This window comes from Coenobita brevimanus, chromosome 40 (assembly GCF_032717465.1).
Source record: "Coenobita brevimanus isolate Jiangsu-jjx chromosome 40, ASM3271746v2, whole genome shotgun sequence".
NCBI lineage: Eukaryota > Metazoa > Arthropoda > Malacostraca > Decapoda > Coenobitidae > Coenobita > Coenobita brevimanus.
This window is the reverse complement of record NC_136993.1, coordinates 4,014,749-4,041,790: the sequence shown is the minus strand read 5'-3', so window position 1 is coordinate 4,041,790 and position 27,042 is coordinate 4,014,749. Positions and strand designations below refer to the sequence as shown.

At 46.4% G+C, this 27,042-nt stretch overlaps 5 non-coding genes across 5 annotated transcripts; 3 read left to right on the top strand and 2 right to left on the bottom strand.

The window, feature by feature from the left end:
• Positions 1-1,671: 1,671 nt before the first annotated feature.
• LOC145397372 (U2 spliceosomal RNA) lies at positions 1,672-1,863 on the bottom strand. The gene has a single exon (XR_013896952.1). It is a non-coding gene; the product is annotated as a U2 spliceosomal RNA (small nuclear RNA).
• Positions 1,864-11,050: 9,187 nt separating this feature from the next.
• On the top strand, positions 11,051-11,213 carry LOC145397352 (U1 spliceosomal RNA). Its single transcript, XR_013896932.1, has one exon. It is a non-coding gene; the product is annotated as a U1 spliceosomal RNA (small nuclear RNA).
• A 5,391-nt stretch (positions 11,214-16,604) lies between these two features.
• On the bottom strand, positions 16,605-16,797 carry LOC145397369 (U2 spliceosomal RNA). The gene has a single exon (XR_013896949.1). It is a non-coding gene; the product is annotated as a U2 spliceosomal RNA (small nuclear RNA).
• An 884-nt stretch (positions 16,798-17,681) lies between these two features.
• On the top strand, positions 17,682-17,844 carry LOC145397350 (U1 spliceosomal RNA). Its single transcript, XR_013896930.1, has one exon. It is a non-coding gene; the product is annotated as a U1 spliceosomal RNA (small nuclear RNA).
• Positions 17,845-19,865: 2,021 nt separating this feature from the next.
• On the top strand, positions 19,866-20,028 carry LOC145397354 (U1 spliceosomal RNA). Its single transcript, XR_013896934.1, has one exon. It is a non-coding gene; the product is annotated as a U1 spliceosomal RNA (small nuclear RNA).
• Positions 20,029-27,042: the final 7,014 nt, after the last annotated feature.

The following is a 27,042-nucleotide window of genomic DNA, read 5'->3' as shown; positions in this document are numbered from 1 at the left end:
ATGACCTCCTCTGTTTGTATAGCTTTTATCTGGGATTTTATTTGTCTAATCGATAGTCCTAAATCATAATCGTGGGAAGATAGCCTGGATGCTTCCTTGGCAAGTACATCAGCTCGATCATTCCCTGGAATACCTACATGTGAGGGAATCCAGACAAACCTCACCCTGATGTTGTCCTCCCTAAGTGTGGCCACCATATTCTGTGTCTTGTTGATAAGTTCGGACCAGGAGGGGGGTGCACACTGGACAGTGCTTGCAATGCAGCCATACTATCAGAGAAAATCACAGCGTCATTCCTCCTTGTACTGACTTGCTGCAATCCCACCTCAAGTGCAACTAGTTCTGCCTGAGTGGAAGAGGCCCAGTCATGTAGTTTAACTAGAGTCTCACTCTCATGACAGAACCTATCCCGTCTCATTACAGTGACCGCTACCCCGGCTTGTCCAGTTACAGTGTCAAGTGAGCCATCACAGTATATCTGTGCCCGTATTAATAAAAACTCCTAGGAGTAAAAGTTACTCTCAAAGTGAAATTTGGCTCCTAACTTCTAGATGTACTCCTAAACGTCACTTTCAACTCCTAAGTTTACTCGTAAAATCGCTAAAAAATAAAAGTCCTCCACAAGGACTTTTAAGGAGTTAGTAGGGCTTTTAGTGACAGTAAACACAGTAGCTGCGTCCCTCAAACACCAAGAGACAAGACAACATAGACCATGGCTGATCGACACCATCCACCACGCAGAAATTATCGAGCTGGAAGGATGCATTCATAGATTATGATCAGAAACTTGTAAGAAGGTACCGTTTCGATCGTGAGGGCATTATTTATTACTGATTTAGTAAGAGATGTACTGGAAACGCCCACATACCGAAACCTTCCTCTCGCATCCGAGATGAAATTGTTGATACTATTTAGGTACCTTGCAACTGGAAAAATGCAGCAGTGTAATTGTGATGACATTGGACCATCGCAGTCATCAGTGAGCAATATGATAACGTAAACACTCTATGCTCTAGCTGCTCCACACATTGTTAAGAGGTTTGTGAAGGTCCCTCGTACACTCCCTCCGTCCAGTTTCTCTTTCTCCTGAATTTATCTGCAGCCGTGGAATCTTGAAATTGTGCCATTGTTGACGGTCATTGTACTATGTACGCACGATGCCCCGATGGTAGCAGGTACGATCAGCTGACCACCCGATGTGTTTACATTTTATCCATTTTATCGACATTCGTAACGAATCATAATATATGATCAAATAGATGTTGTTTCTATATATAAAAACTAGTTTTTCATTTTTAAACTACATACTGAAACTCTAAGGCTTTGTAATGGTAATTTTTTAAATATATTAAGCAGATATTCTTTGTGTTGGTAACACTTCATGGTAGGAGCGAAATTACTGCTACGAGTCCTCCTAGGAGGAACTTTTAGAAGCAACTCTCAGCTACAACCACTTTTAGTACCAATTTTAGGAGTACTACTAAAAGTTTTTATTAATACAGACCCTGGTCAGTATCATGAGAAGTCAGCTCGTCAATGAGCCTCATCAAGGAAGGCAGATGAGGCCTTTTCTTGTGCAACAACCTTCATAACTTTCCCTTGGTCAGGTTTCCTGTGTACTATTTCGTCAGGATGAAGGATCCAATTGTTCCATGTTTCACCTTTTTATATGATTTATTAATCTCCCCGGAGGGAGTGTCTGCAATACCGGGCCGATCCGCGGCAAAGGTGGAGCAAGCCCCTAGCACTTCGCCATGGTCCAAAAATCAGATTAATATCGTAGATCCCACATGGGGATCGTATCAGATATTAAGCTGATAAGAACAGATTTATTTTTTATTGAAGAAAATCTTACAACACTTTACAGGAAAATGGCATTAACATTTAACATTACAGAGATATTATGATATTATGGTGAACTTATATGAAAATGTTTTGACATGTCCATGTTGTGGGAATATTTATTTACAGCCTTGTCTTTATGAATTAAGGAATGCATAGGACCCTTGGTGGAGATAGCATATTGTGAAAAAGGTTTAAACTTGTTTAGCACCAGTAAGGTGCTCAATATATATTTTCCTGCTCCAGCTTATGACGTCACTAACACAGAGTTTCCTAAACAGTTTCAGGTAAGACTTGGAAGCCAGTCTTCGCATTAAGCGTTCATTGCTGGGATCATAACCCCCTAGGGGTCCTACAACAAATGCTTCCACACTTACTCTCTCATGAGTCATACGCAGATCTCTTGCTAGATCTGCATATTTATTCTCTTTTCTTCTTCTGGCGTCCTGGAAGGCTTCCTCCCCATTTTCAAAGGGGCAGGTGATGTCCACTATTATCACTTCCCTGCCTTTTCTCAGCACTAAGTCAGGGCGGCCCGTGTCATTGGTGCCAGGCACACGTTGATTTTCCCTTAACACTTCCCAGTTCCTGCCCTCTGCAGCCCTCTTTACCCGTGTAACAAGGGCATTGTGGCGGTGCTGCATGGCTGCTGCGTGTCTCATGCAGTGGTTGACCACGTGAGGGAGGGTCTCTTGCTGATGATGGCATCTTCTGCACTGCGGGTTGGTTCCTCTCTGGCGACGGGCTCCATTCAGTGGTAAGAGGTTCAGACGGGCACGGTGGATGAATCTCCAGTCAGCAAAGGTGGTGAAGCTGCCATCCCGAAGGAAGGCAGATGAGGCCTTTTCTTGTGCCACGACCTTCATCACTTTCCCTTGGTCAGGTTTCCTATGTAGCATTTCGTCACGATGGAGACGCCTTTGGGTGCGGATTGTGGAGGCAATCTTCCTTCTGTGACGTTTGCAGAGGACCTGGTCTTCAGTTTGGATGTGGAGATCATTGTTGTCGTCGACTGACCATTGTACGTTGAGGCGACCAGATGCGTCACGGGCACGTGACCACAGGGTTTGATGGTCAGATGCCCTGTTGCCCATTTCTTCTTTGGAGAGGAACAGACAGGCATCTTGTACGGATGGTTCTCCTCGTGTTCTTTGGGCTGCGATATTTTGCACATCTTTCCAGGCGATCTGTTCCAGTGCTTGGTCCTTAGAGGTGAGCAGCTTGAAGGCCGTGTCAATCAGAAATATGTCTGAGTCTTCTGCGGCGAGTGGGATTGCACAGGACCCTGCCCGGCTGCTACCATACAGATACTCGTTTGATGCCCGGGATTGTAGGTACAAAGTTTTCTTTATCAGTGGTCTCAGTGTATCATCAAGGTGCTTCCAGTCTGCTTTCCTGAGCTGCCATGTCCGCATGGCAAAGACGGCAGAGGGTAGGACAAAGGATTTTAGGGCGTCTATGCGTTGCCATGGGGCCAGTTTGCTGGTCAGGATAGTGGTTCCGAGATCAACTAGTTGGTCCACTGATGACAGGTCAGGGAGTAGATGGAATCCAACAGGTCTTCCCAAGAAAGTTGTGGGTTCACCATCTCTTTTCGCAGTAATTGGCTGACCATTTATCAAGAAGGTGGTGTCCCGTGTTCCCCTTGGTGTGTGTCCTGTTATGTGCAGGGTGGAGCACTTGGTTGGGTTCAGGGACAGACCTAAGGAGGCACAGATGTTGCAGGTTGCTGAAAGCAGGTGTTGGAGGGTGTCCTTTTTCCGTGCAATGATGGTGATGTCATCAGTGTAGGCCAGGCATAGGTGGGAATGTGCGGCATCCATACGTAGGCCTGCTTGTGTGATAGTGTGTAGGATGGGTTCAATGGCAATGTTGAAGAGAAGAGCACTGATTGGACACCCTTGTCTTACCCCTCGTTGCACTGGGATATCTTCAGTGTCCCCTTCAGCGGTTCGAAATTGTGTGGTGCAATCTGTCAACAGGTCCTCGACGATTGCAACGAGATGTGGTCCGGCTCCTAGTCGGTTGAGAGATGCCTTTATTAAGGAGTGCGAAACTGATCCAAAGGCATCTGAGATATCAAGGAAGGCAATGCACAGATCTTCCTGTTCACGTCTGGCCCTGTCAAGGTAATACTGGAGCAGGTAGTTGTGCTCCAGCACTCCATCGGCTGGGAGAGAACACTTCTGGCCTGGATTGAGAATGTTATTGTCAGTGCACCAGTTTCTGAGACGGGCTGCAAGGCATCCAGTATATAACTTGTACAGGGTGTTACACAGTGTGATGTTTCTCCAGTTTGCTATGTTGTTTTTGTCACCAGACTTGGGTATCAAGATGGAGTACAATGTCTTCCAAGCCTGTGGTATCTTTTTGGCTGCCAGGCAAATGTTAAAGATACCTGTGAGAACTCTGCATCCAGGGTCAGCCTTTTTCCACTGGCGGTAGGAAATGCCATCTTTTCCAGGTGATGTGTTTTCGGCTGCTGCTAATCTACGGTCGACCTCTGCTTCAGAAAATGAATTGACATCAACCTGGGGTCGGTTATCTGGCGGAGGAGGAAGGTTATTGACTGCTTCTACCTGCTGGTCTGCAACCTTCATTCTTTCAGTGAAGTGTTGTTTGATGTCATCCTTTGGAATCTGACACTGTTCCCCTGAGCCCGACGTTATCAGATGGACTGCCCTCCGTCTGTTGTTTCTGTATATTCGTTGAATGGTCTTGCAGTCACTGACGTCTGTGGGCTTTTTCTTTCGTTGCTGGTGGTTGGTGTCGATGTTAAATGCTGATTGAACCTGCTGGGTTATAGTGTCCAAGAGACCCTCAAATGCTTCCCAGTCAGGGGTGCGGATGAGTTCTTTTACCATTGGATAAAAATTTCTCAGTAACCATTCCACCTCTGCCGGATCATTCTCCTCGTCCTGGTTCTCTTCTGCTCCATTGTTGTCCTCTTCCACTACTCCTGCTGCTGTGTGGGCTGAAACTTGAGAGATGGTTATAGGCAGTGAAGGTGGTGTGTCACTGGCCTGCAACTGTGTGTCTGGTGTTGCTGACTGTGATTGCAGGTTTAAGGCCTCCCCTACTTGAGGGGTGTTTTCTCGTGAATGTCGTTGATCACCTTGGTATATGTCTTGTTGTAAGTTTCTGGTTTCATCAAAATTCTCCCAGTCCCTGGCAAGGTGTCTCAGAAACTCAGGAGTTTCGCTCCTAACAAGGACTTGGTCAGATCTGTCTGAGTTTGCTAGATTCGTGGGGGCTGGGTGGAGGTAGCCATCTTGCTCTGGACTGCTTTCATTCTCTGGGTGGGTGTGTTCTTGTGGTTCTTGACGTGCTTGTTCATTTTCTGGAGGCGAGGCTGGAGGAGCGGGAGAACTTTGGCCATTCCTTTGACGACATACTCTTTCAGGTGGTAGTGGGGGTGGCCTGTCTCTGTTGCCCTGCCATTCTTGGCACTTGTGTTTCTCCTGGTGGTTGTGTAGTCCTTTCTTAGATGGAAAAGACTCTGGGCAAGTGGGGCATTGGTGTCTGTGTCTCACTTGTTGCACAATGATGAGCCGGCTGGCTTCGCAGTTTGAGTTGTGGGTTGTTGGCCTCTGTCCCAGAGTTTCCTCACATCCAGCACAGCAATTCGTGTAACTGTGAGTATGAATGTCATGGTGCTCTTTTAGATGCCTTATCAGGGACTGTCTGGCATTTGACCACTTTTGACTTGTTGTTGACCACCTGCACCCTTGATTGTCATGCTCAGTGAATTTGAATGTTGTTGGAGCAGGGAACCAAATTTTTAGGACATTGTACACCCTCTCTGGCTGGCGGGTCTGTTCAGTGTTTTGGTGAACTGTTTGGGCAAGGTCGTTGGCTTCCTGCCTGACAATTGGGGTTTCCAGCAAACTGTTTGATTCTCCTTGGGGTGTGATCGGTGGAGTGACCTCGCCATTCTGCCGGTGGGGATGGTTCTGGTGTTCAGGAGTCCCTTGGGGAGGGGAGACCTCTCCATGTTGCCTCCCTGTATAGTCCTGGTTTCCCCTGGCCGATGCCACAGGGCTTCCTTGGAGGGGAAAACTCTCACCAGGCAGTTGATGGGTAATGTCTGAGCTCCCACTGGTTGATGTATCGATCACCAATTGTGGGAGGGAGGAGTTGCTGTCACTAGTCAGATGAGGAGAATTATCCAGGTGCTTGATGGCAGATGTTCTGTTCTTCTGTTGTGGAGGGGAGGTCCTATCAGCCTGCCAGCAGGATTGGCTGTGGCATCCATCAGCAGATGCCCCAGGGTCTAGTTGTTGGGTGGAGGCCTCACCAGTTTGCCAGTGGGAGCTGTCCTGTCGACTGCTGGCAGATGCCCCAGGGTCCCACAATGGCGGGGAGGCCTCACCAGCCTGCAGGTGGGTGCTGTCCTGTCGTCCACCAGCAGATACCCCGGGGTTTCCTTGTGGGGGGGAGGCCTCACCAGCCTGCAGATGGGTGCTGTCCAGTCGTTCACCAGCAGATGCCCCAGGATTTCCTTGCGGGGGGGAGGCCTCACCAGCCTGCAGGTGGGTGGTGTCATGTCGTCCACCAGCAGATGCCCCAGAGTTTCCTTGTGGGGGAAAGGCCCAGCCGGAGCTGTCAATTCTAACTCCGGCAGACAGCCCAGTGTCCCAAAGTAAGGGGGAGGCCTCGCCAGTTTGCCAACCGGAACTGCCTCGTTGTGCACTGTCAGACAATCCAGGGTTCCGTTGTGGGGGTGGGGCCTCATCAGGTTGCAAGCAGGGGTGGCCCGTCAGTTCTCTGGTTATCACCCCAGATGTGCGGTTTTGGGGGGGCACCTTGCTGGCTTTCCTCTTAGGACAGGGCCTTTGTGTTCGGTAGGGGTGGGAAGTGAATGTACATGACCTCTTTTGGGTGTTTGGTGTGGGTGATGTGACTTTGTGGGTGTGTTGTACTGCAGTATGTGGGAGATCCATTGTTTTATGATGGATAGAGTGAGGCAAGATTGGAGAGGAGGGAGACTGAGGTTGTAAGTATGGGGAAGAGTTGGAGAAGAATGTAGCTGGGAGGTAGTGGGGGAGGCAAGCAGTGGATAGGCAGTAGGGGTTGGTCGGGGGACCTGCGGGAAGGGAGGGCGAGGTGTTGGGAGGAGGGAGTGGCGGGTGACGGATGTAGGGGAGTAAAACTGGAAAGGAGTAGTGGTGAGGGCAAAGGTGGGGTGGTGGGGAAGAAGAAGGAAAGGTGAAGGGGAGAGGATTGAGTGGATAGTAGATGCTCGGCGTATTTAGGGGAAGGAGAGAGCGAGTTAGGGGATCTAGTAAAGGTGGGAGGGGAAAAGGTGGAGAGGTATGAGGGCTGGTGGGAGAAGGTTGGGGGAAGGGGGGTAGGTGGAAGAAGGGTGTGGAACTAGTGAGGGAACGGGTAGGGGTGTTTAAGTAATGACAAGGGAAAGGTGGGGAGGTAGAGAGCGTGGGGGGGGGGAAGACTGGGAAGGTAGTGGGTGAGTGGGGAGGGATGCGATGGTTTGGGTAGGTGAGGTTGGTGAAAGGATGATCACGGTTGGAAAAGGGTGGGGACGTAATTGAGGTGAGGGGAAGAGAGTCAGTAAGGGCTGGGGACATGAGTAGGGGCAGTGAGGGTGGGGGAGAAGTGGGGGTAGCGAGGGTGGCTAAAGGAGGGTGGTGAGGTAATAACGGTAAGGGGGAAAGGGGCTCGGGGATAGATCCTGCGAGTGTGGGGGGTAGGATGGGGAGGTAGTGAGGGTTAGGGAAAGGTTGGGAGAAAGGCGGCTGGGGGTAGTTATAGGGGAGGGAGTGCCATGGAAGGGAAGGGCGTGTGGGGCTGAGCTGAGGTCAGAGGGTCATAAATCGGTCGAGGGTGGATTGGCACTTTGCTGTTACGGTAGAGTGGCTTGGTGGCACTTGGACCCCGGGTAACAGGATGGTGGGGAGGAGAGGCTTGGGGAAGGGCGGATATGGGGATGAGGGGGGCGCCTAAAGTTGGTCTAGGGGCTAGATGAGGAGAGGAGGGGAGGGGGAAAAGGCTGGTGAGGTGAAGTTGAAGGGCATTGAGGGAGGGTTGGGGAATATCTAGGTGGGAGAGGACGGAGGATGAGGGTTGGGGAAGGGGGGAAATGGGGAAGGTAGTGAATATAGGGGAATTGGGGAGCTGATACGGCTTAGGGAAAGGAGGAGGTATAGGGGAGGATGATGATCGGGAAGCGAAGATTGGAAAGTGGGATGAGGAATAAAGGGTTGAGAAGGAGTGTGGTGATGGGGAAGTGAGGAAGAGTGGGAAGAAGGGTCCTGTTGGGGGAGTGAGTTGTGGGAGGGTGGGTGGTGAGGGGAAGTGTGGTGTGAGAAGAGGGGTGGTGGTGGGGAGGTGAAGGTGGGGATTAGGGTGCTGATGGGGAAGGGAGTTTTGGGATGGGTGTTGGTAGACGGAAAGTGAAGAAAGGAAGGTAAAGGAGAGTGTTCGGTGGGTAAGTTATGGGTGGGGAAGAAGGGTAATGGTGGGGGAGTGAGGGTTGGGGAATGGTATTTGAGGGAAAGCGAGTTTGTGCGTGAGGGATTTATTACCTGGGTCAGTGCTTGGTGTGGTCAGGGTTGGATGACGCTGGTGTTGAGTGAGAAGGCACTGTGAGCCTTCTCGGGTGTGAGGTATGTGGTGAGTATTGTGGAGATGAATGGCACTTGTGGGTGTGGTAGGTGGCACTGTTATAAGCTTCACTTGTTAATTGTTCTCACTACTGACAATCTTGCATGGTGTGTGCTAAAATGGGTCACAGTTTTTCACTACACTGTTGGTCAATTCTTGCAGATCTGGTTGTGAGGCAGTTGTGGTAGCTGGGGTGTGGGGGATGTGGATGGTGTGTATGGGAGTGTATGGGAGTGTGGTATAAGAGAGTGGCATTCGTGGATGTGATAGATCGCACAATTACAGGTTTTACTTATTCCTTGTTGACACTGGTGATATTCCTGCTGCTTGTGTGTCATAATGGATCACTGATTTACACTGCGCCGTTAATCCACACTTTCACATCTAGAGTTTTAAATGCCAACACTCCTCGCCGCAAGACGTTTGTACAATTACCGAATGTAGAAATAGGTGGAATGTTTTCGTTACCACTCTTGCACTGTGAACTGTTCGTCAGTGAAGGGGCGGAGTCACTTGCTGGGAATGTTTTAATTTAGTGGATGCACTTTGTGGTTTAGAATGAATGTTCTGGTCACACGTGAACTGATTAGCTTATATTGAACAGGTTCAGCACTCACTGTTTCACTCCCCCCGTATGTTGGTGTGTGTTTACTATCGCAGTCGGTGTTGAAAGGGGCAGAAGATTTCGTTTCTTTGTAGGACACTCTGCTGATGTGGTTGCAGGACATGGTAAATACTGTCGTATCACAACTTCGGTGGTTTAGTTCTCTAAATGCACCTAAGAGAGGCTACGGAGGCGCGCGCTAGGAAGGTCAAGTTGCTGTGGAGGCAGTTTGGGAGCTTGACTGTTTCTTGGTCACTCACTTGAAAGTTTGTGTGATGTTCGGTTTCACTGATCACTGATTTCTTCACTAGTATGCCCTCGAGTGACTTAGGTTGACGCCGTTTTCTGTCTTTCCTTCCTTCACCCGCGCGCCGCCGCGCCTGCTTTTTCTTTAGGGGCACCTTACATATTGTTGTAAGCTCATACTATCGCATTAGTGTTGTTTACATATCAGACCACAATTAAGCCGATAAGAACAGATTTATTTTTTATTGAAGAAAATCTTACAACACTTTACAGGAAAATGGCATTAACATTTAACATTACAGAGATATGATATTATGGTGAACTTATATGAAAATGTTTTGATATGTCCATGTTGTGGGAATATTTATTTACAGCCTTGTCTTTATGAATTAAGAAATGCATAGGACCCTTGGTGGGGACAGCATGTTTTGAAAAAGGTTTAAACTTGTTGAGCGCCAGTAAGGTGCTCAATATATATTTTCCTGCTCCAGCTTATGACGTCACTAACACAGAGTTTCCTAAACAGTTTCAGGTAAGACTTGGAAGCCAGTCTTCTAATTAAGCGTTCATTGCTGGGATCATAACCCCCTAGGGGTCCTACAACAAATGCTTCCACACTTACTCTCTCATGACTCATTCGCAGATCTCTTGCTAGATCTGCATATTTATTCTCTTTTCTTCTTCTGGCCTCCTGGAAGGCTTCCTCCCCATTTTCAAAGGGGCAGGTGATGTCCACTATTACCACTTCCCCGCCTTTTCTCAGCACTAAGTCAGGGCGGCCCGTGTCATTGGTGCCAGGCACACGTTGATTTTCCCTTAACAATTCCCAGCCAAGAGGCCGAGAAGCGATGCCAATCCACGGCAAATTTTGGAGTGTCACTCTTCAGGCTGCAACCTACCCTGGAAAAGGTACTGCCGGCAACAAGGCCACACGCGCCAAGCAAAAACTGTGGCTTTTGTAACCTTCTCCACTTCAGTATTGTGTCGTACACTTAAGCCTTCGTATTTTTGAGGAATTGTTACAAACGTTCATTAGTATGTGACCAAAATATTCCCTTATACAGTATTTGAAATTATGTATAGTACCTTGGTGTGTTCACAAGCATTATATATTATGGTAAATCTATGTTCCAAGTATAGTGGTGGAGACCGGCACGTTGAAACTCAAATAGCTTTCATTTTGCCGGAAACTGAATTAGTTTTTAACTCATTACATGAAGAAACAAAAAGATAATCTTGTTAATGCCAGTGCATACTTGAGGCATTAATAATTGATGAATTTCACTAACTTCAATGATGCTAACAGAACATTATTTTGCAGTTACTAAGTAGTCCCATTTTCTTTTTTGAACTTTACGGATTTGAGACTGAATTTAACAACAATCAATCGATTTATGAAACTGAACTATACTACCTAGAATCGCACTATTTCACATTATAGTATGTCTACAATTCCAGCGGATTAGATTAGCAGTTCTACTCTGGGGCAAATTAAACAACTCTTGGTTAGTGTATATGCACTGCAAAGAGCATACAGCACAGTTGTATGGCGGATATTGATAAATATTCGGGGACTACAGCTTCAGGAAGCAGAGCATATGAAACAGTACATTCGACAATAAACATATGAAGAACCTCAAAAATACTAGTTTGCTCTGCTACCACAAATCAGCGCGAGTCAGGTTGAGGTGTGTAGTGATGGCGAGGGTGGGTGGTGGTGGCGGGCAGGACAGCATACTTACCTGGCACAGGAGATACCGTGATCACGAAGGCGGTTCTCCCGGGGCGAGGCCCACCATTGCACTCCGGTGGTGCTGACCCCTGCGATTAACCCAAATGTGGTTAACTCGAGTGCGCAATTTTTGGTAGCGGGGGACTGCGTTCGCGCTATCCCCCATATAAATATATTGTGTGAATGTAAAAAGATTACAGTGTACAATACTCCAGAATGGAGACGGATTTTGTCGGAAGGGAGTACTCAGTAGTTTCCATTTCCCTCAACTCTGATGAGGGCACTTGAATAATCTTAAGACAACGTTTAACAAAAGGAAGGTATTTCAAATTGTTGGGTCATTATTGGTACAATAATTTTCTGTTTGTAGTTTTTTTTCTAGAACAAGATAAGGAAGGTTTGTCTTGGTCTATGGACACGGACTATAGTACCTTAAAAAAAAAAAAAAAAAAATTAAGACAAATAATTTCCAGATATAGCTATTGTTTTTCCTAAATTCTTTACCAACTACTTTAAAGTATTACCTAAGCCCTCTAAAAATATGTCTTCAAGGATATTACATAACTATACACAGATCTTTATATACATAAGGCCACCTGTAACCACGGTTATCATGTTCGGTGCATTTGAAAGCTGTTGGAGCAGGGAATCATATTTGTTTATCCTGTCTGATTGGTGTGCTTGTTCAATGTTTTGCTGAACAGGTCGGACAGGGACGTTGGCTTCCTTCCTTGACCATGGCAGGAGACAGGTTGGGCTGTAGGGGAAGGAGTGAGCCTTGAAGAATGCTGGGATAGGGGGCTGTGTGCGCCGGGGGCTCTGCCTTGTAGAGCTGGCATGCAGGCAGTGGTGGGAGGGATTTTGTTGTATGGCCAGGGGGTTGGGGAATGATAGCTTTGGGGAATGTGTGGAGTGGGTAGGGCTAAGGAAGTGGTCGGATTACATAAGAACATAAGAAGAGAGGATAACTGCAGTAAGCCGGTTGGCCCATGCTAGGCAGCTCCTAGAAGAGTAACTGAACTACTAGAATGAGATAAGGATAGCAAAGAAGAAGGCTCTCCACCGCCCTCCAAACCCTGCAGCCGAAGCCACCAGGAAAAAGTCAGAAAGAACACTACGCAGTATAGAAAAACTGGCGTGGACATTTTACAGGAAAGTGTGAAAGGAGAATAGAGACTATCATAGCGGTGGCTGAATCGGTAGAGACGCGGCCTGCAGTCCTGATGGACTCAGGTTCGAATCCCGGCTGGGGCAGGGAACAGTTTAAGGATTTGAATTTCATGAAAGCAGACTTTCCTGATCTACCAGATAACCCGCCGACATGTCATAAAAGTACCCCCGCTAATACCAATACAAGAGGCCTGTATGAGACAGCCCTAGCATGTATTCAATATGGACGGTGGGTGTTAGCGCCGAAGTGGTGACATGTAGAGAGGTGTATAGTATGTAGGAGGACTACTGGGCCTTGAGAGCAGGCTGTGAACCCTATGCCCAGAAGTCGGACACATAAAAAAAAAAAAAAAAAAATGAAAAGGAAAAAGTATGAATTAGTATTGGTTATAAGATTTTCTTTTTTTTTATATCCAACCCTTATTTGTCATATGCTTATCTAGCCTATGGTTGAAACTCTCAATGGAAGAGGCAGCAACTACTTTACCAGGTAGCTTATTCCATTCGTCTACCACTCTATTACCAAACCAATTTCTACCTATTTCCTTATTGAAACGGAATTTTTCTAGTTTGAAACCATTATTTCTAGTTCTATCCTGTATGCTCACTTTAAGTACCTTGCTAATATCTCCCTTGTTTATACCCTTCATCCATTTAAACACCTCAATTAAGTCTCCCCTTACTCTACGCCTCTCTAGCTAATGCAGGAGTCTTTTCAGTCTGTATTCATATGACAGGTTCCGGACGTCATGTATCATTTTTATCATTCTTCTCTGTACATTTTCTAACGAATTAATATCCATTCTATAGTAAGGACACCAAAATTGTACTGCGTAGTCTAAATGTGGCCTTATTAATGCTAGATAAAGTTTTAGTATTACTTTTGATGATCTATTGCTCACGCTTCTCGAAATAAATCCTAGGACCCTATTTGCTTTATTTCTCGCATTAATACACCGTTGCCTTGGTTTAAGGTCGTTACTAATCATAACTCCTAGATCCCTCTCGCATTCCGATTTGCTAATTTCTTTCTTATCTATGCTGTATTTAGTGTCTGCAATGGTCTTGCCTACGTTAAGTACTTTGCATTTTTCTACGTTAAATTCCATTTGCCAAGTTTTAGACCATTTGGAAAATATATCGAGGTCTTTTTGTAAGTTATAGCAATCGTCAGTCGAGTTAATGATACCCCCTATTTTGGTATCGTCGGCAAATTTGCTGATACTAATACTGACTCCTAAGTCTAGAGAGGATAACTGCAGTAGGCCGGTTGGCCCATGCTAGGCAGCTCTTAGAAGAGTAACTGAACTACTAGAATGAGATAAGGATAGCAAAGACGAAGGCTCTCCCCCGCCCTCCAAACCCTCCAGCCGAAACCGGCAGGAAAAAGTCAGAAAGAACACCACGCAGTATAGAAAAACGCGTGGACATTTTACAGGAAAGTGTGAAAGGAGAATTGAGACTATCACAGTGTAACCTGAAAAGGAAAAATTATGAATTAGTATTGGTTATAAGATTTTCTTTTTTCTATATCCACCCCTTATTTGTCATATGCTTATCTAGCCTATGCTTGAAACTCTCAATGCAAGAGGCAGCAACTGCTTTACTAGGTAGCTTATTCCATTCGTCTGCTACTCTATTACCAAACCAATTCCTACCTATTTCCTTATTGAAACGGAATTATTCTAGTAAATATGGGATTTGAGAACAAAGGCATGGAGAGAGAGAGATAGGCATAGGCAGGAGAAAGGACGGAAATGAGTGAGGTGCAGTAAGCAATTATGAGATTTAGAGGAGGGACTCACTGACAGGCTAAAAGATAACGACAAACACAGGTGTGGAGAAATATGAAAAGGAGGGAGAGTTAGCTGGACAGATAGTTAGACATAGGTAGATAGATAGGTGGATAAATTGCGAGAGGGAAAGAGAGAGAGGGGGAGAAAATTATATTCCTCTTAGTATCCACAGTTACATTGGTGGTGCAAATCCTTTATGTTTTATAAGCATTTTGGATACAATATCGTTTTCCAACATATATTTTGCCTGTAGTTCAAGTGACAATAGTTGTGGGTTCCTGTATTCTAGCAAGTGTTCACACTCGAGAACATAATGGTGAAGTGTGTGTTTGTTTGGCTCATGACACACTCAACACTGTCTGGCCTCATCCTCCACCTGCCAACCAAGCTGCCAGGGATAGTCATAGCCTAGTCTGATCCTGGCATGCACAGAGTCAACCCATCTACTAGTATTCTTTTTGCCATACGTGTATGACGTGGTTAAAGCAATCTTATTGTAATAGTGTATAGACCTGCTGATATATTGTTGTACAGTTCTCATGTTAATGACCTCCTCTGTTTGTATAGCTTTTATCTGGGATTTTATTTGTCTAATCGATTGTCCTAAATCATAATCGTGGGAAGATAGCCTGGATGCTTCCATGGCAAGTACATCAGCTCGGTCATTGCCTGCAATACCTACATGTGAGGGAATCCAGACAAACCTCACCCTGATGTTGTCCTCCCTAAGTGTGGCCACCATATTCTGTCTTGTTGACAAGTTCGGACCAGGAGGGGGGTGCACACTGGACAGTGCTTGCAATGCAGCCATACTATCAGAGAAAATCACAGCGTCATTCCTCCTTGTACTGACTTGCTGCAATCCCACCTCAAGTGCAACTAGTTCTGCCTGAGTAGAAGAGGCCCAGTCTTGTAGTTTAACTAGAGTCTCAGGCTGGTAGTATTAAACAACCTCTTCCCCTTCCCGCGAAGCATCTTCGTGAGGAGGCTCTTCCCAGTTTGGTACCTTTAAACCCCGGCCGAAGAGCCTCTTCCCAGAAGGAGACTACGGAAGGGTTGGTATGCTGCGGGGGTGCTCTCTGGGAGAGAAATCGTGAGATTGGTACGCCGGAGGAGCGCATGTTTGCCGTTATCTGTTATATGTTTACTCTCTCGTGTGATATATTGCGAAAATAATATGCTAAATCTGATAAACAACGTCTCCGAATCAGTCCAATGGTAGGAAATAGTTTTAATACTTGATACTTTAATACTTGAGAACGGGTCCAATGGTGGTTAGGATTACGGCAACTAGAATTTAGCGGTTTTGTTTGGTGGTTCAGTTAGGTTAGAAATAGGTTAGTTTAGATCAGGTTAGGTTATCTAACAGACATGTACACCATTCCACTTTTCATTACTGTCTTCAGAAAGATAAGCACGTGGTATAATTTAAGGCAGTGATTAGGATTACGGCAGTTAGAATTTAGCGGTGACTTCCGTAATCCAAACCACGGTTAGGATTACGGCAGCCAGAATTAAGTTGTTTGGTTTGATGGTTCAGTTAAGTTAGAAACAGGTTAGGTTAGGTCAGGTCAGGTCAGTTTTAGTCAGGTTAGGTTAATACAGCTACAGTTCAGCTTCACCCGCTAGAATTTAGCGGTCATGTTTGTTTTTTTCTGCTGAGTTAGAAATATGTTAGGTAAGGTTATTTAGGTTAAGTTATGGCTACCGTAAAAAGGAAGTGATTAGGATTGCGGCAGCATAGAATTTAGCGGCGATAGTAGTACCCAAACCACGGCCTTAAATATACCACGTGCTTGCCTATCTGAAGACAGTAGTGAAAAGTGGAATGGTTTACAAGTCTGTTACATAAAGTGCTCTCGGAAATAAGCTGTGAAGTTGCCTGGATCACCACTGTATGAGACACAGGTAACTTGGGAATGATAGAAGTCAACGACTGGGCTGTGCGCATGTAGCAGTCACTGAGCTCTACAGTGGTAGCAGTAGTTTGATCGTAAACGGGTACCACCAGTCTCTAAAAATCTGTAAATAAAGATAGTATCACACAAAAAAATGATAAACATTTAAAAATTTGCAAATGCATTTCGTGAATGTAAAGGTACTAACTAGTTACATGAATATGATATCAGCATAAAAAAAAAAAAATACGAAGATATTTGGGAAGAGGCGGGTGATGCTCCTCCTTCATATTCCAGTACTTTCGACCCCCAGAGACCTCTTCGCGCGTTGTACCAGGAACCTCTTCGCTTTAAAACTACGGCTGGCGCAACGAAGAGCTTGCTCGTGCGAAGAGGTAGTTTAATACTACCACCCTCACTCTCATGACAGAACCTATCCCGTCTCATTACAGTGACCGCTACCCAGGCCTGTCCAGTTTCAGTGTCAAGTGAGCCATCACGGTATATCTGGTCAGTATCATGAGTAGTCAGCTCGTCAAGGAGCCTCATCAAGGAAGGCAGATGAGGCCTTTTCTTGTGCAACAACCTTCATAACTTTCCCTTGGTCAGGTTTCCTGTTTACTATTTCCTCACGGTGGAGGAGCCAATTGTTCCATGTTTCACTTTATTATATGATTTATTATTCTCCCCGGAGGGAGTGGACCGATCCCGGATGTACTGCAATACCGGGCCGATCCGCGGCAAAGGTGGAGCAAGCCCCTAGCACTTCGCCATGGTCCAAAAATCAGATTAATATCGTAGATCCCACATGGGGATCGTATCAGATATTAAGCTGATAAGAACAGATACTACACTTTGATCTTAGCCAAAAGGCCGAGAAGCGATGCCAATCCACGGCAAATTTTGGAGTGTCACTCTTCAGGCTGCAACCTACCCTGGAAAAGGTACTGCCGGCAACAAGGCCACACGCGCCAAGCAAAAACTGTGGCTTTTGTAACCTTCTTCACTTCAGTATTGTGTCGTACACATAAGCCTTCGTAGTTTTGAGGAATTGTTACAAACGTTCATTAATATGTGACCAAAATATTCCCTTATACAGTATTTGAAATTATGTATAGTACCTTGGTGTGTTCACAAGCATTATATATTATGGTAAATCTATGTTCCAATTATAGAGGTGGAGACCGGCACGTTGAAACTCAAATAGCTTTCATTTTGCCGGAAACTGAATTAGTTTTTAACTCATTACATGAAGAAACAAAAAGATAATCTTGTTAATGCCAGTGCATACTTGAGGCATTAATAATTGATGAATTTCACTAACTTCAATGATACTAACAGAACATTATTTTGCAGTTACTAAGTAGTCCCATTTTCTTTTTTGAACTTTACGGATTTGAGACTGAATTTAACAACAATCAATCGATTCATGAAACTGAACTATACTACCTAGAATCGCACTATTTCACATTATAGTATGTCTACAATTCCAGCGGATTAGATTAGCAGTTCTACTCTGGGGCAAATGAAACAACTCTTGGTTAGTGTATATGCACTGCAAAAAGCATACACCACAGTTGTATGGCGGATATTGATAAATATTCGGGGACCACAGCTTCAGGAAGCAGACCATATGAAACAGTACATTCGACAATAAACATATGAAGAACCTCAAAAATACTAGTTTGCTCTGCTACCACAAATCAGCACGAGTCAGGTTGAGGTGTGTAGTGACGGCGAGGGTGGGTGGTGGTGGCGGGCAGGACAGCATACTTACCTGGCACAGGAGATACCGTGATCACGAAGGCGGTTCTCCCGGGGCGAGGCCCACCATTGCACTCCGGTGGTGCTGACCCCTGCGATTAACCCAAATGTGGTTAACTCGAGTGCGCAATTTTTGGTAGCGGGGGACTGCGTTCGCGCTATCCCCCATATAAATATATTGTGTGAATGTAAAAAGATGACAGTGTACAATACTCCAGAATGGAGACGGATTTTGTCGGAAGGGAGTACTCGGTAGTTTCCATTTCCCTCAACTGTGATGAGGGCACTTGAATAATCTTAAGACAACGTTTAACAAAAGGAAAATATTTCAGATTGTTGGGTCATTATTGGTACAATAATTTTCTGTTTGTAGTTTTTTTTCTGGAACAAGATAAGGAAAGTTTGTCTTGGTCTATGGATACGGACTATAGTACCTTAAAAAAAAAAGAAAAAAAAAAAAGACCATTAAGACAAATAATTTCCAGATACAGCTATCGTTTTTCCGAAGTTCTTTACCAACTACTTTAAAGTATTACCTAAGCCCTCTAAAAATATGTCTTCAAGGATATAACAACTATACACAGATCTTCATAGACATAAGGCCACCTGTAACCACGGTTATCATGTTCCGTGCATTTGAAAGCTGTTGCAGCAGGGAATCATATTTGTTTATCCTGTCTGATTGGTGTGCTTGTTCAATGTTTTCCTGAACAGGTCGGACAGGGACGTTAGCTTCCTTCCTTGACCATGGCAGGAGACAGGTTGGGCTGTAGGGGAAGGAGTGAGCCTTGAAGAATGCTGGGATAGGGGGCTGTGTGCGCCGGGGGCTCTGCCTTGTAGAGCTGGCATGCAGGCAGTGGTGGGAGGGATTTTGTTGTATGGCCAGGGGGTTGGGGAATGATAGCTTTGGGGAATGTGTGGAGTAGGTAGGGCTAAGGAAGTGGTCGGATTACATAAGAACATAAGAAGAGGGGATAACTGCAGTAAGCCGGTTGGCCCATGCTAGGCAGCTCCTAGAAGAGTAACTGAACTACTAGAATGAGATAAGGATAGCAAAGAAGAAGGCTCTCCACCGCCCTCCAAACCCTGCAGCCGAAGCCACCAGGAAAAAGTCAGAAAGAACACTACGCAGTATAGAAAAACTGGCGTGGACATTTTACAGGAAAGTGTGAAAGGAGAATAGAGACTATCATAGCGGTGGCTGAATCGGTAGAGACGCGGCCTGCAGTCCTGATGGACTCAGGTTCGAATCCCGGCTGGGGCAGGGAACAGTTTAAGGATTTGAATTTCATAAAAGCAGACTTTCCTGATCTACCAGATAACCCGCCGACATGTCATAAAAGTACCCCCGCTAATACCAATACAAGAGGCCTGTATGAGACAGCCCTAGCATGTATTCAATATGGACGGTGGGTGTTAGCGCCGAAGTGGTGACATGTAGAGAGGTGTATGGTATGTAGGAGGACTACTGGGCCTTGAGAGCAGGCTGTGAAGCCTATGCCCAGAAGTCGGACACATAAAAAAAAAAAAAAAAAGGAAAAGGAAAAAGTATGAATTAGTATTGGTTATAAGATTTTTTGTTTTCTATATCCACCCCTTATTTGTCATATGCTTATCTAGCCTATGCTTTCATTTTGCCGGAAACTGAATTAGTTTTTAACTCATTACATGAAGAAACAAAAAGATAACTTGTTAATGCCAGTGCATACTTGAGGCATTAATAATTGATGAATTTCACTAACTTCAATGATGCTGTCATTGAACATTATTTTGCAGTTACTATGTAGTCCCATTTTCTTTTTTGAACTTCACGGATTTGAGACTGAATTTAACAATAATCAATCGATTTATGAAACTGAACTATACTACCTAGAATCGCACTATTTCACATTATGGTATGTCTACAATTCCAGCGGATTAGATTAGCAGTTCTACTCTGGGGCAAATTAAACAACTCTTGGTTAGTGTATATGCACTGCAAAGAGCATACAGCACGGTTCTATGGCGGATATTGATAAATATTCGGGGAGTACAGCTTCAGGAAGCAGACCATATGAAACAGTACATTCGACAATAAACATGTGAAGAATCTCAAAAATACTAGTTTGCTCTGCTACCACAAATCAGTGCGAGTCAGGTTGAGGTGTGTGGTGATGGAGAGGGTGGGTGGTGGTGGCGGGCAGGACAGCATACTTACTTGGCACAGGAGATACCGTGATCACGAAGGCGGTTCTCCCGGGGCGAGGCCCACCATTGCACTCCGGTGGTGCTGACCCCTGCGATTAACCCAAATGTGGTTAACTCGAGTGCGCAGTTTTTGGTAGCGGGGGACTGCGTTCGCGCTATCCCCCATATAAATATATTGTATGAATGTAAAAAGATTACAGTGTACAATACTCCAGAATGGAGAGGGATTTTGCCGGAAGGGAGTACTCAGTAGTTTCCATTTCCCTCAACTCTGATGAGGGCACTTGAATAATCTTAAGACAACGTAGTATTTCAAATTGTTGGGTCATTATTGGTACACTAATTTTGTGTTTGTAGTTTTTTTTCTGGAACAAGATAATGAAGGTTTGTCTTGGTCTATGGATACGGACTATAGTACCTTAAAAAAAACATTAAGACAAATAATTTCCAGATATAGCTATTGTTTTTCCTAAGTTCTTTACCAGCTACTTCCCACTGTAGGGGGTCACCTTGACGTGGTGGTGGGGCTTGAAGCATGGTTAGGTTAGGTTAGGTTACTTTGTAGGGTTTGGCATTTGTCGGCCTTGTGGACCAAGCACCCCCTACATCACTGGTAAAGGAGGCCTACTGGTGATGTCAGTCCCTGCCCATTTGCCATCTAGGGCGGGACTGTTGCCTCCCCACGTGTTTGCCGTGCGTGGCATCCCGTAATGCTGGGAGACAGGAGTCCTGGAGGTTAAGCGATGCTGCATGGTGCGCCCTGCAGCTAGCAATACACCTCTTTGCTCCCTTATTCTGGCTAGACGGGTGGCCTGGTTGGGCCCGACCAGATCAATTGGCTGGTCACTGGCTAGCCATCCAGGCTAGTCACCTAGTGGCTTTAGGGTCAAGCGGGCACTGGGGGACCTGGTGGCTCCTATCGTCCTGGAGTCACCCTTGTCAGGGTCCCTTGGTGGTTACCTGCGTATACTTCCCCACTACCTCTGGGGTCGCCAGTGGTGTTTTCCCTGGCATATGGCCTCCCCTTGTTGGGCTCCATGGTGGGTGGAGGGGTGGGGGAATGAAGGTGGTTTTTTTTTAATATGGCTTCTTATAAAATTTTTGCAGCTGACAACCCTGGTTCCGTCCCTGACCATCCTTTACAGTCTCCTTCCTGTGCGCCTCCTGTGCCTCTGGCTGGTGAGGCCCATATTGCCACCCTGGAACCATACCTGCCTGGTTCCAGTGGTTTGCGGTCAGTGGCCACTACAAAGAAGAGCCGGCAACAGACAACAACATATTGTGGACATGCCCGTGAGGTCCTGCCGGGTGTCTTTGAGAGGGTTGATTTCACAAGGTACTACACCATTCGTACTTTGGATGGTCAGCCTATTGGGAATTTGGACATTTTTACTGATCATCGGTGCATTATGTCAATCTGTGGGAGAGAGCCGAAGATTTCACCTCAGGGGGATGGTAGCCTACTAGTGGAGGTTACATCCCCTGAAGAGGGTTCCCGGCTGGCTCCCCAGTGTAAGGACCCGGATGTGCTGTTTACTTGTGTTCCTCATGCTTTTTTCAATCATAGTCGAGGTGTTGTTTTCTCCAAAGACTTACTTCGTTACAGTGAAGAGAAGCTGCTTGAAGAACTCCAGGTCCACAGGGTCGTTAAAGTGGAGAGGTTTCAGAAGAAGGTTGATGGTGTACTTACCCCAACTCCATCCTTGTTGCTGACGTTCGACTGTACTGTTCTCCCTTCATCCATCAAGGTGGCTTGGTTGTCCCTTAGGGTCAAACCCTTTGTACCAAATCCACGACGCTGCTACCACTGTCAGATGTACGGGCATGTTGGGCGAATCTGTCGTCGTTTGCAACAGGGCCTCCCAGTGGTGTGTGTCAGTTGTGGAGAATCCACTCATGCAGGACAGGACTGTCCTGGACCTGTTTGTTGTTTGCACTGTGGCGAGGCACATCTTGCTTCATCTAAAGACTGTGCCCGGTTTTGCTTGGAGGAGGAGATCCTCCTCATCCGTAATTGTGATAAAATAAGCTTTTCTGAGGCCAGGAGTAGAGCCATGTCATCTGTTTTTCGTAACGGAGTTTCTTGTGCGTCAGTTTTGTCCGGTCATAGCCGTCCTCATCGTCCTGTCCAGCAGCAGACTCGAGTTCCTCCTGTTGTGTCAGCTCCTATGCCTTCATCTGTTGATCCCATGCCAGTGCAACAGTCTCCCGCACTTGAGACGGTTCCCGCTACAGTTCAAGACTCGACCTCTACATCTATGGTATCCCCTGTTAGTCATGGTGCACACTCTTCATTCGCTAAACGTCATCGTGGTTCCTCAGAGTCTTTGAGTCTTGAAGATCCTCCAAGCCAGGTGTCGGTCGTGGAGTCCACACCCTCTGTAGTTACTCCATCTGTGCAACAGCCCTCGGACCCTGCTTCTGGGTCTTCGGGGGCTTTTGGGGTGTCAGGTCAGTCTGGCACCTCTTCCTCCGGGGTATCGGATGTTCCTCCTCCAGTTACCTTTGAGGATCCTGTCCTGCCCCCTCCACGTTTGGAGGCCAGGATCCCAACCCCTCCTGCTCGACCTCTTGGTTCACTGGGGGCCCCGGGCAGGGTTTGGAGTAGCACTTCCTCTCCTGCTGTGCAGCGACGGGTGTCTGTGAAGTCTCCCAACACTTCGCAGACCCCAGGCCCTCGTTCTAGCCATGCTGCTGCCCGTGACAAGGCCCTTCGTGGGCGTATCCGCATTCCCAAGAAGATTGTCTCCCAGGGTCGCTCAGTGGTTTCCACTAAGTGACCCTTTCTTTTGAGTATATAGTTCCTCCATTTTAATATTTTTAGTATCTTTTTTTTATGGTTTTCTGTTTGTCCCTCTCCCCTGCCCCTTTTTATTTCAATAGTTTTAATGGCTAATATTATTCAATGGAACTGCCGTGGTTTACAAGCCAACTAGGAGGAACTCCGTTGGCTTCTGGTTGAGTATTCACCTGTGTGTGTTTGCCTACAAGAGACAATGGTTGGTGATGCTGCGCCTCCCAGTCCACCTGGTTACCAGGTTTTTTATTCAGATCCTCTTCCTGGACAGGGTCATGGTGGGGGTGTGGCTATTCTACTACGCAGTGACATACCTTTCACTGCTGTGAGTCTTAACACTCCACTGCAGGCTGTTGCTCTCCAGATTTTCCTTCCCCGTTGTTATACTGTGTGCTCTTTGTACCTCCCTCCTAGTGCCACTATTGAGAGGGTTGATCTTGAAAATCTTATTTGTGCACTTCCCTCACCCTATTTCTTGCTGGCCGACATGAACAGTCATCATCCCCTGTGGGGTGGCTGCACAGCTGATGCTAGAGGTACTATGTTAGCCTTCATTGTGGAGGATGTGGAACTGTACATTTTAAATTCTGGTGAAGTTACTTACTTCCATAGTCAAACGGGTATTTTTACTTCTATTGATTTGTCTCTGTGATCTGCAGGGGTAGCCCTGAATTTTACATGGGCTGTGTTACCGGACTTACATGGCAGTGACCACTTCCCTATTTTATTAAGATCGACACAGAGTGAGCCTCGGGGTCGTCTTCCCCACTGGTGCTTGGATAGGGCAGTCTGGCCGGTTTTTGAGGAGCTGTGTTCCCCGAGCCGATGTGTGGAGGATTTTGTCAGCACTGATGCTGCTGTTGAGTATTTCACAGACTTACTTCACTCGTCGGCACTGCAGAGTATTCCGAGAACAGCTGGTCACTTTCCTTGACATCCAGTTCCCTGGTGGACCGATGAGTGTGCTTCTGCTGTTTGGGCTAAACGTGCTGCTTTCTCCCGACTTCGTCGTCACTGAGGTGACCCTGGTTACTTAGCGGCATAAAGGAGGGCCCGAGCTCATGCCTGGCGGGTTATGAAGGAGGCTAGGAGGAAGTCTTGGGCGTCATTTGTTTCTTCAATTTCTTCACAGACTCCTCTCACGAAAGTGTGGAAACGGGTGAGGAAGATTTCAGGGAAATTTCCCGTTCTCTCTCCTGTTTTATCTCATGCAGCTGTGGTGGTGGCTCATTCTTCGTCTGTTGCCAAGATATTTGCAGCTCATTTTGCTAATGTCTCTAGGAAGGACACCTCATCCCCGTCGGCACGCCGCCGACGGCACCTGGAATCTTTGGGCATTAGTTTTCCATCTACTGGGGAGGAGTCATATAATGTTGCTTTTTCTGCTTCTGAACTTCAGACGGCATTGTTGCAGTGTCGCGACTCGTCTCCAGGCTTGGATGATGTCCCATATGCCTTCTTACACCTTTTGCCTGATGCAGCCCTTCATTTTCTGTTGTCACTGTATAACAGAATTTGGTGCACTGGTGGGTTTCCAGCCTCATGGGGTGTTGCTGTGGTTCTCCCCATCCCTAAGCCGGGTAAGGATCACTTGCAGGCCACTAATTATCGCCCTATCTCACTGACTTCTTGCCTTTGTAAGGTCCTCAAAAAAATGGTGAATAGTCGGCGCATGTGGTACTTAGGGAAGGGTGGTTACTTGTCTCCAGTCCAGTGTGGGTTTCGGAAGATGCGGTCAACCACAGATGCTCTCCTTTCTTTAGAATCTTCCATCTGCCAGGCTTTTGCAACTAACCAGCATCATATCACAGTGTTCTTTGATTTGGAGAAAGCGTACAACACTTCCTGGCGTCATGGTATATTACAATCACTTTATGAGTTTGGTCTCTGTGGGCGACTCCCCACTTTTATGCGGGAGTTTTTATCTAATTGTATTATTCGGGCCCGAGTTGGGAGCGAGCTGTCTACTGCACGTCCCCTTGAGGATGGTGTGCCACAAGGGAGCATACTAAGTGTTACCCTTTTCGCAGTGGCAATTAACAGCGTTATTTCTGTGCTCCCTGATGGTGTTTGTGGCTCTCTTTATGTTGACGATTTATCAATCTCTGTCACTGCCTCACGGATGTCAATGGCAGAAAGGAGGATGCAAATGGCTCTCAACCGTGTCTCTAGATGGGCTGATGACTGAAGTTTTCTATTTTCCTTCAAGAAGACTGTTGCCATGCATTTTTGCCGCATTCGTGGAGTCCACCCTGACCCAAACCTTTTTTTAGACAGGCGTCGTATTTCGTGTTTAAAGGAAACCCAGTTTTTAGGGTTGATTTTTGACAGCCGGTTGACTTAGGTCCTTCACTTGAGGTACGTAAAAGCTGAGTGTCTCAGAGCATTGGGTCTCTTGAAAGTTTTAGTGTACACATACTGGGGAGCTGATCGCAAGATCCTCCTCCTCTTGCATCAGTCTCTGATTTTATCCAAACTTCATTATGGATGTGAAGTTTATTCTTCTGCCTCAGAAGCCCGGCTTCGTAGTTTAGATTCCATACATCATGCTGGTGTTCGCCTCGCCACTGGGGCATTCCAATCTTCCCCGATTTCGAGTTTGTTGGCTCATGCTGGTGTCCTTCCTCTAGACTTGCTTCGCTCTTCCCTTTTGATGCGATGTTGGTATCTCTTATCTCGTCTCCCAGACTCTGTGCCCTTTGTCAAGGTCTCTCAAGATTCTTGGTCACCTATTTTTGCCACTCGGCCATCATTTCCAAAGCCCTTTGGTTTCAGGGTGCAGTCAGTTATGTCTAGCTTCTCTGTTCCTTCTGTGCCGATCACTCCCCACCGTGTCCCGAGGGTGGGCTACTGGCTTCTCCCCAGGGTGACATTTTGTCGTTTCTTCTCATCCAGTAAGGCCTCCCTTCCTTCTCAGGTTTTATTTTCTCTGTTTTTAGAGCATGCCTCTTCCCATGGGGACTCCATACCAGTTTATACTGATAGATCTAAGTCTGATGCGGGTGTGGGCTTTGGTGTGGTGTTCCACCTTCTGTCGAGGTGGGAGCCTCCCTGTGACTGCTTCTGTTTTTACGGCTGAGCTGACTGCTATTTTATTTGCCCTTCAGATTCTCTTCACTCTTCCCCACACTGCTTTTATTGTTTTTAGTGACTCACGAAGTGCTCTTTCTGCAATGGAGTCTTTTAATCCCTCTCATCCTTTGGTTTTATCGATTTAGAGTGGCTTCTCCTTTTAGGGCGTCGTGGACGTCATGTAGATTTCTGTTGGGTTCCAGCTCATGTAGGAGTGGCAGGGAATGAACGAGCTGATCAGCTGGCCAAGGCAGCAGCGGCTCATTCCCCTCTTGCACAGTCCCCTCTGTATCGTCTGCCTGCTGCAGATATGCGCTCCTTTATTGCCTTCAGAGTTTGGTGCTGTTGCCAGGAGCATTGGGATGCTGTAGGTGCCAATAAGTTGCACTCGATTTGCCAGAAGGTGGGCTCATTCAGTTACCAGGGCTTCCCTCGTCAATGGGAGACTGCTTTGTGCCGCCTCCACATTGGCCACACCCGTTTCTCTCATGGTTTTTTAATGGAGAGGGCTCCTCCTCCATTCTGTGATGACTGTCTGGTTCCCTTGACTGTTCGGCACCTGTTGGTGGAGTGCCCTAGTCTTCAGGATTTGCGTCGTCGGTTCCTCTCTGACCACCAAACGGATGGTGGTGTGTATCATCTTTCCTCCGTGCTTGGGGAGGATGCCTGTGTCTTGGGAGGGGCAACCCGCTCGTTTGTGGAGGCAGGACTTTTTAAGGTTATTTAGAATTTCTCCTTTTTGATTGTGTGGTTTATCCTCTGTTTTTTGTTTTTACTTTTTACTTCTTTGTTATACGGCGGCATATGACTCTGGCAGTTGCGCCGCCATGATTATTATGAAAAAAAAACAAAATTACCAGCTACTTTAAAGTATTACCTAAGCCCTCTAAAAATATGTCTTCAAGGATATTACATAACTATACGCAGATCTTTATACACATAAGGCCACCTGTAACCACGGTTATCATGTTCGGTGCATTTGAAAGCTGTTGGAGCAGGGAATCATATTTGTTTATCCTGTCTGATTGGTGTCCTTGTTCAATGTTTTGCTGAACAGGTCGGACAGGGACGTTAGCTTCCTTCCTTGACCATGGCAGGAGACAAGTTGGGCTGTAGGGAAGGAGTGAGCCTTGAAGAATGCTGGGATAGGGGGCTGTGTGCACCGGGGGCTCTGCCTTGTAGAGCTGGCATGCAGGCAGTGGTGGGAGGGATTTTGTTGTATGGCCAGGGGGTTGGGGAATGATAGCTTTGGGGAATGTGTGGAGTGGGTAGGGCTAAGGAAGTGGTCGGATTACATAAGAACATAAGAA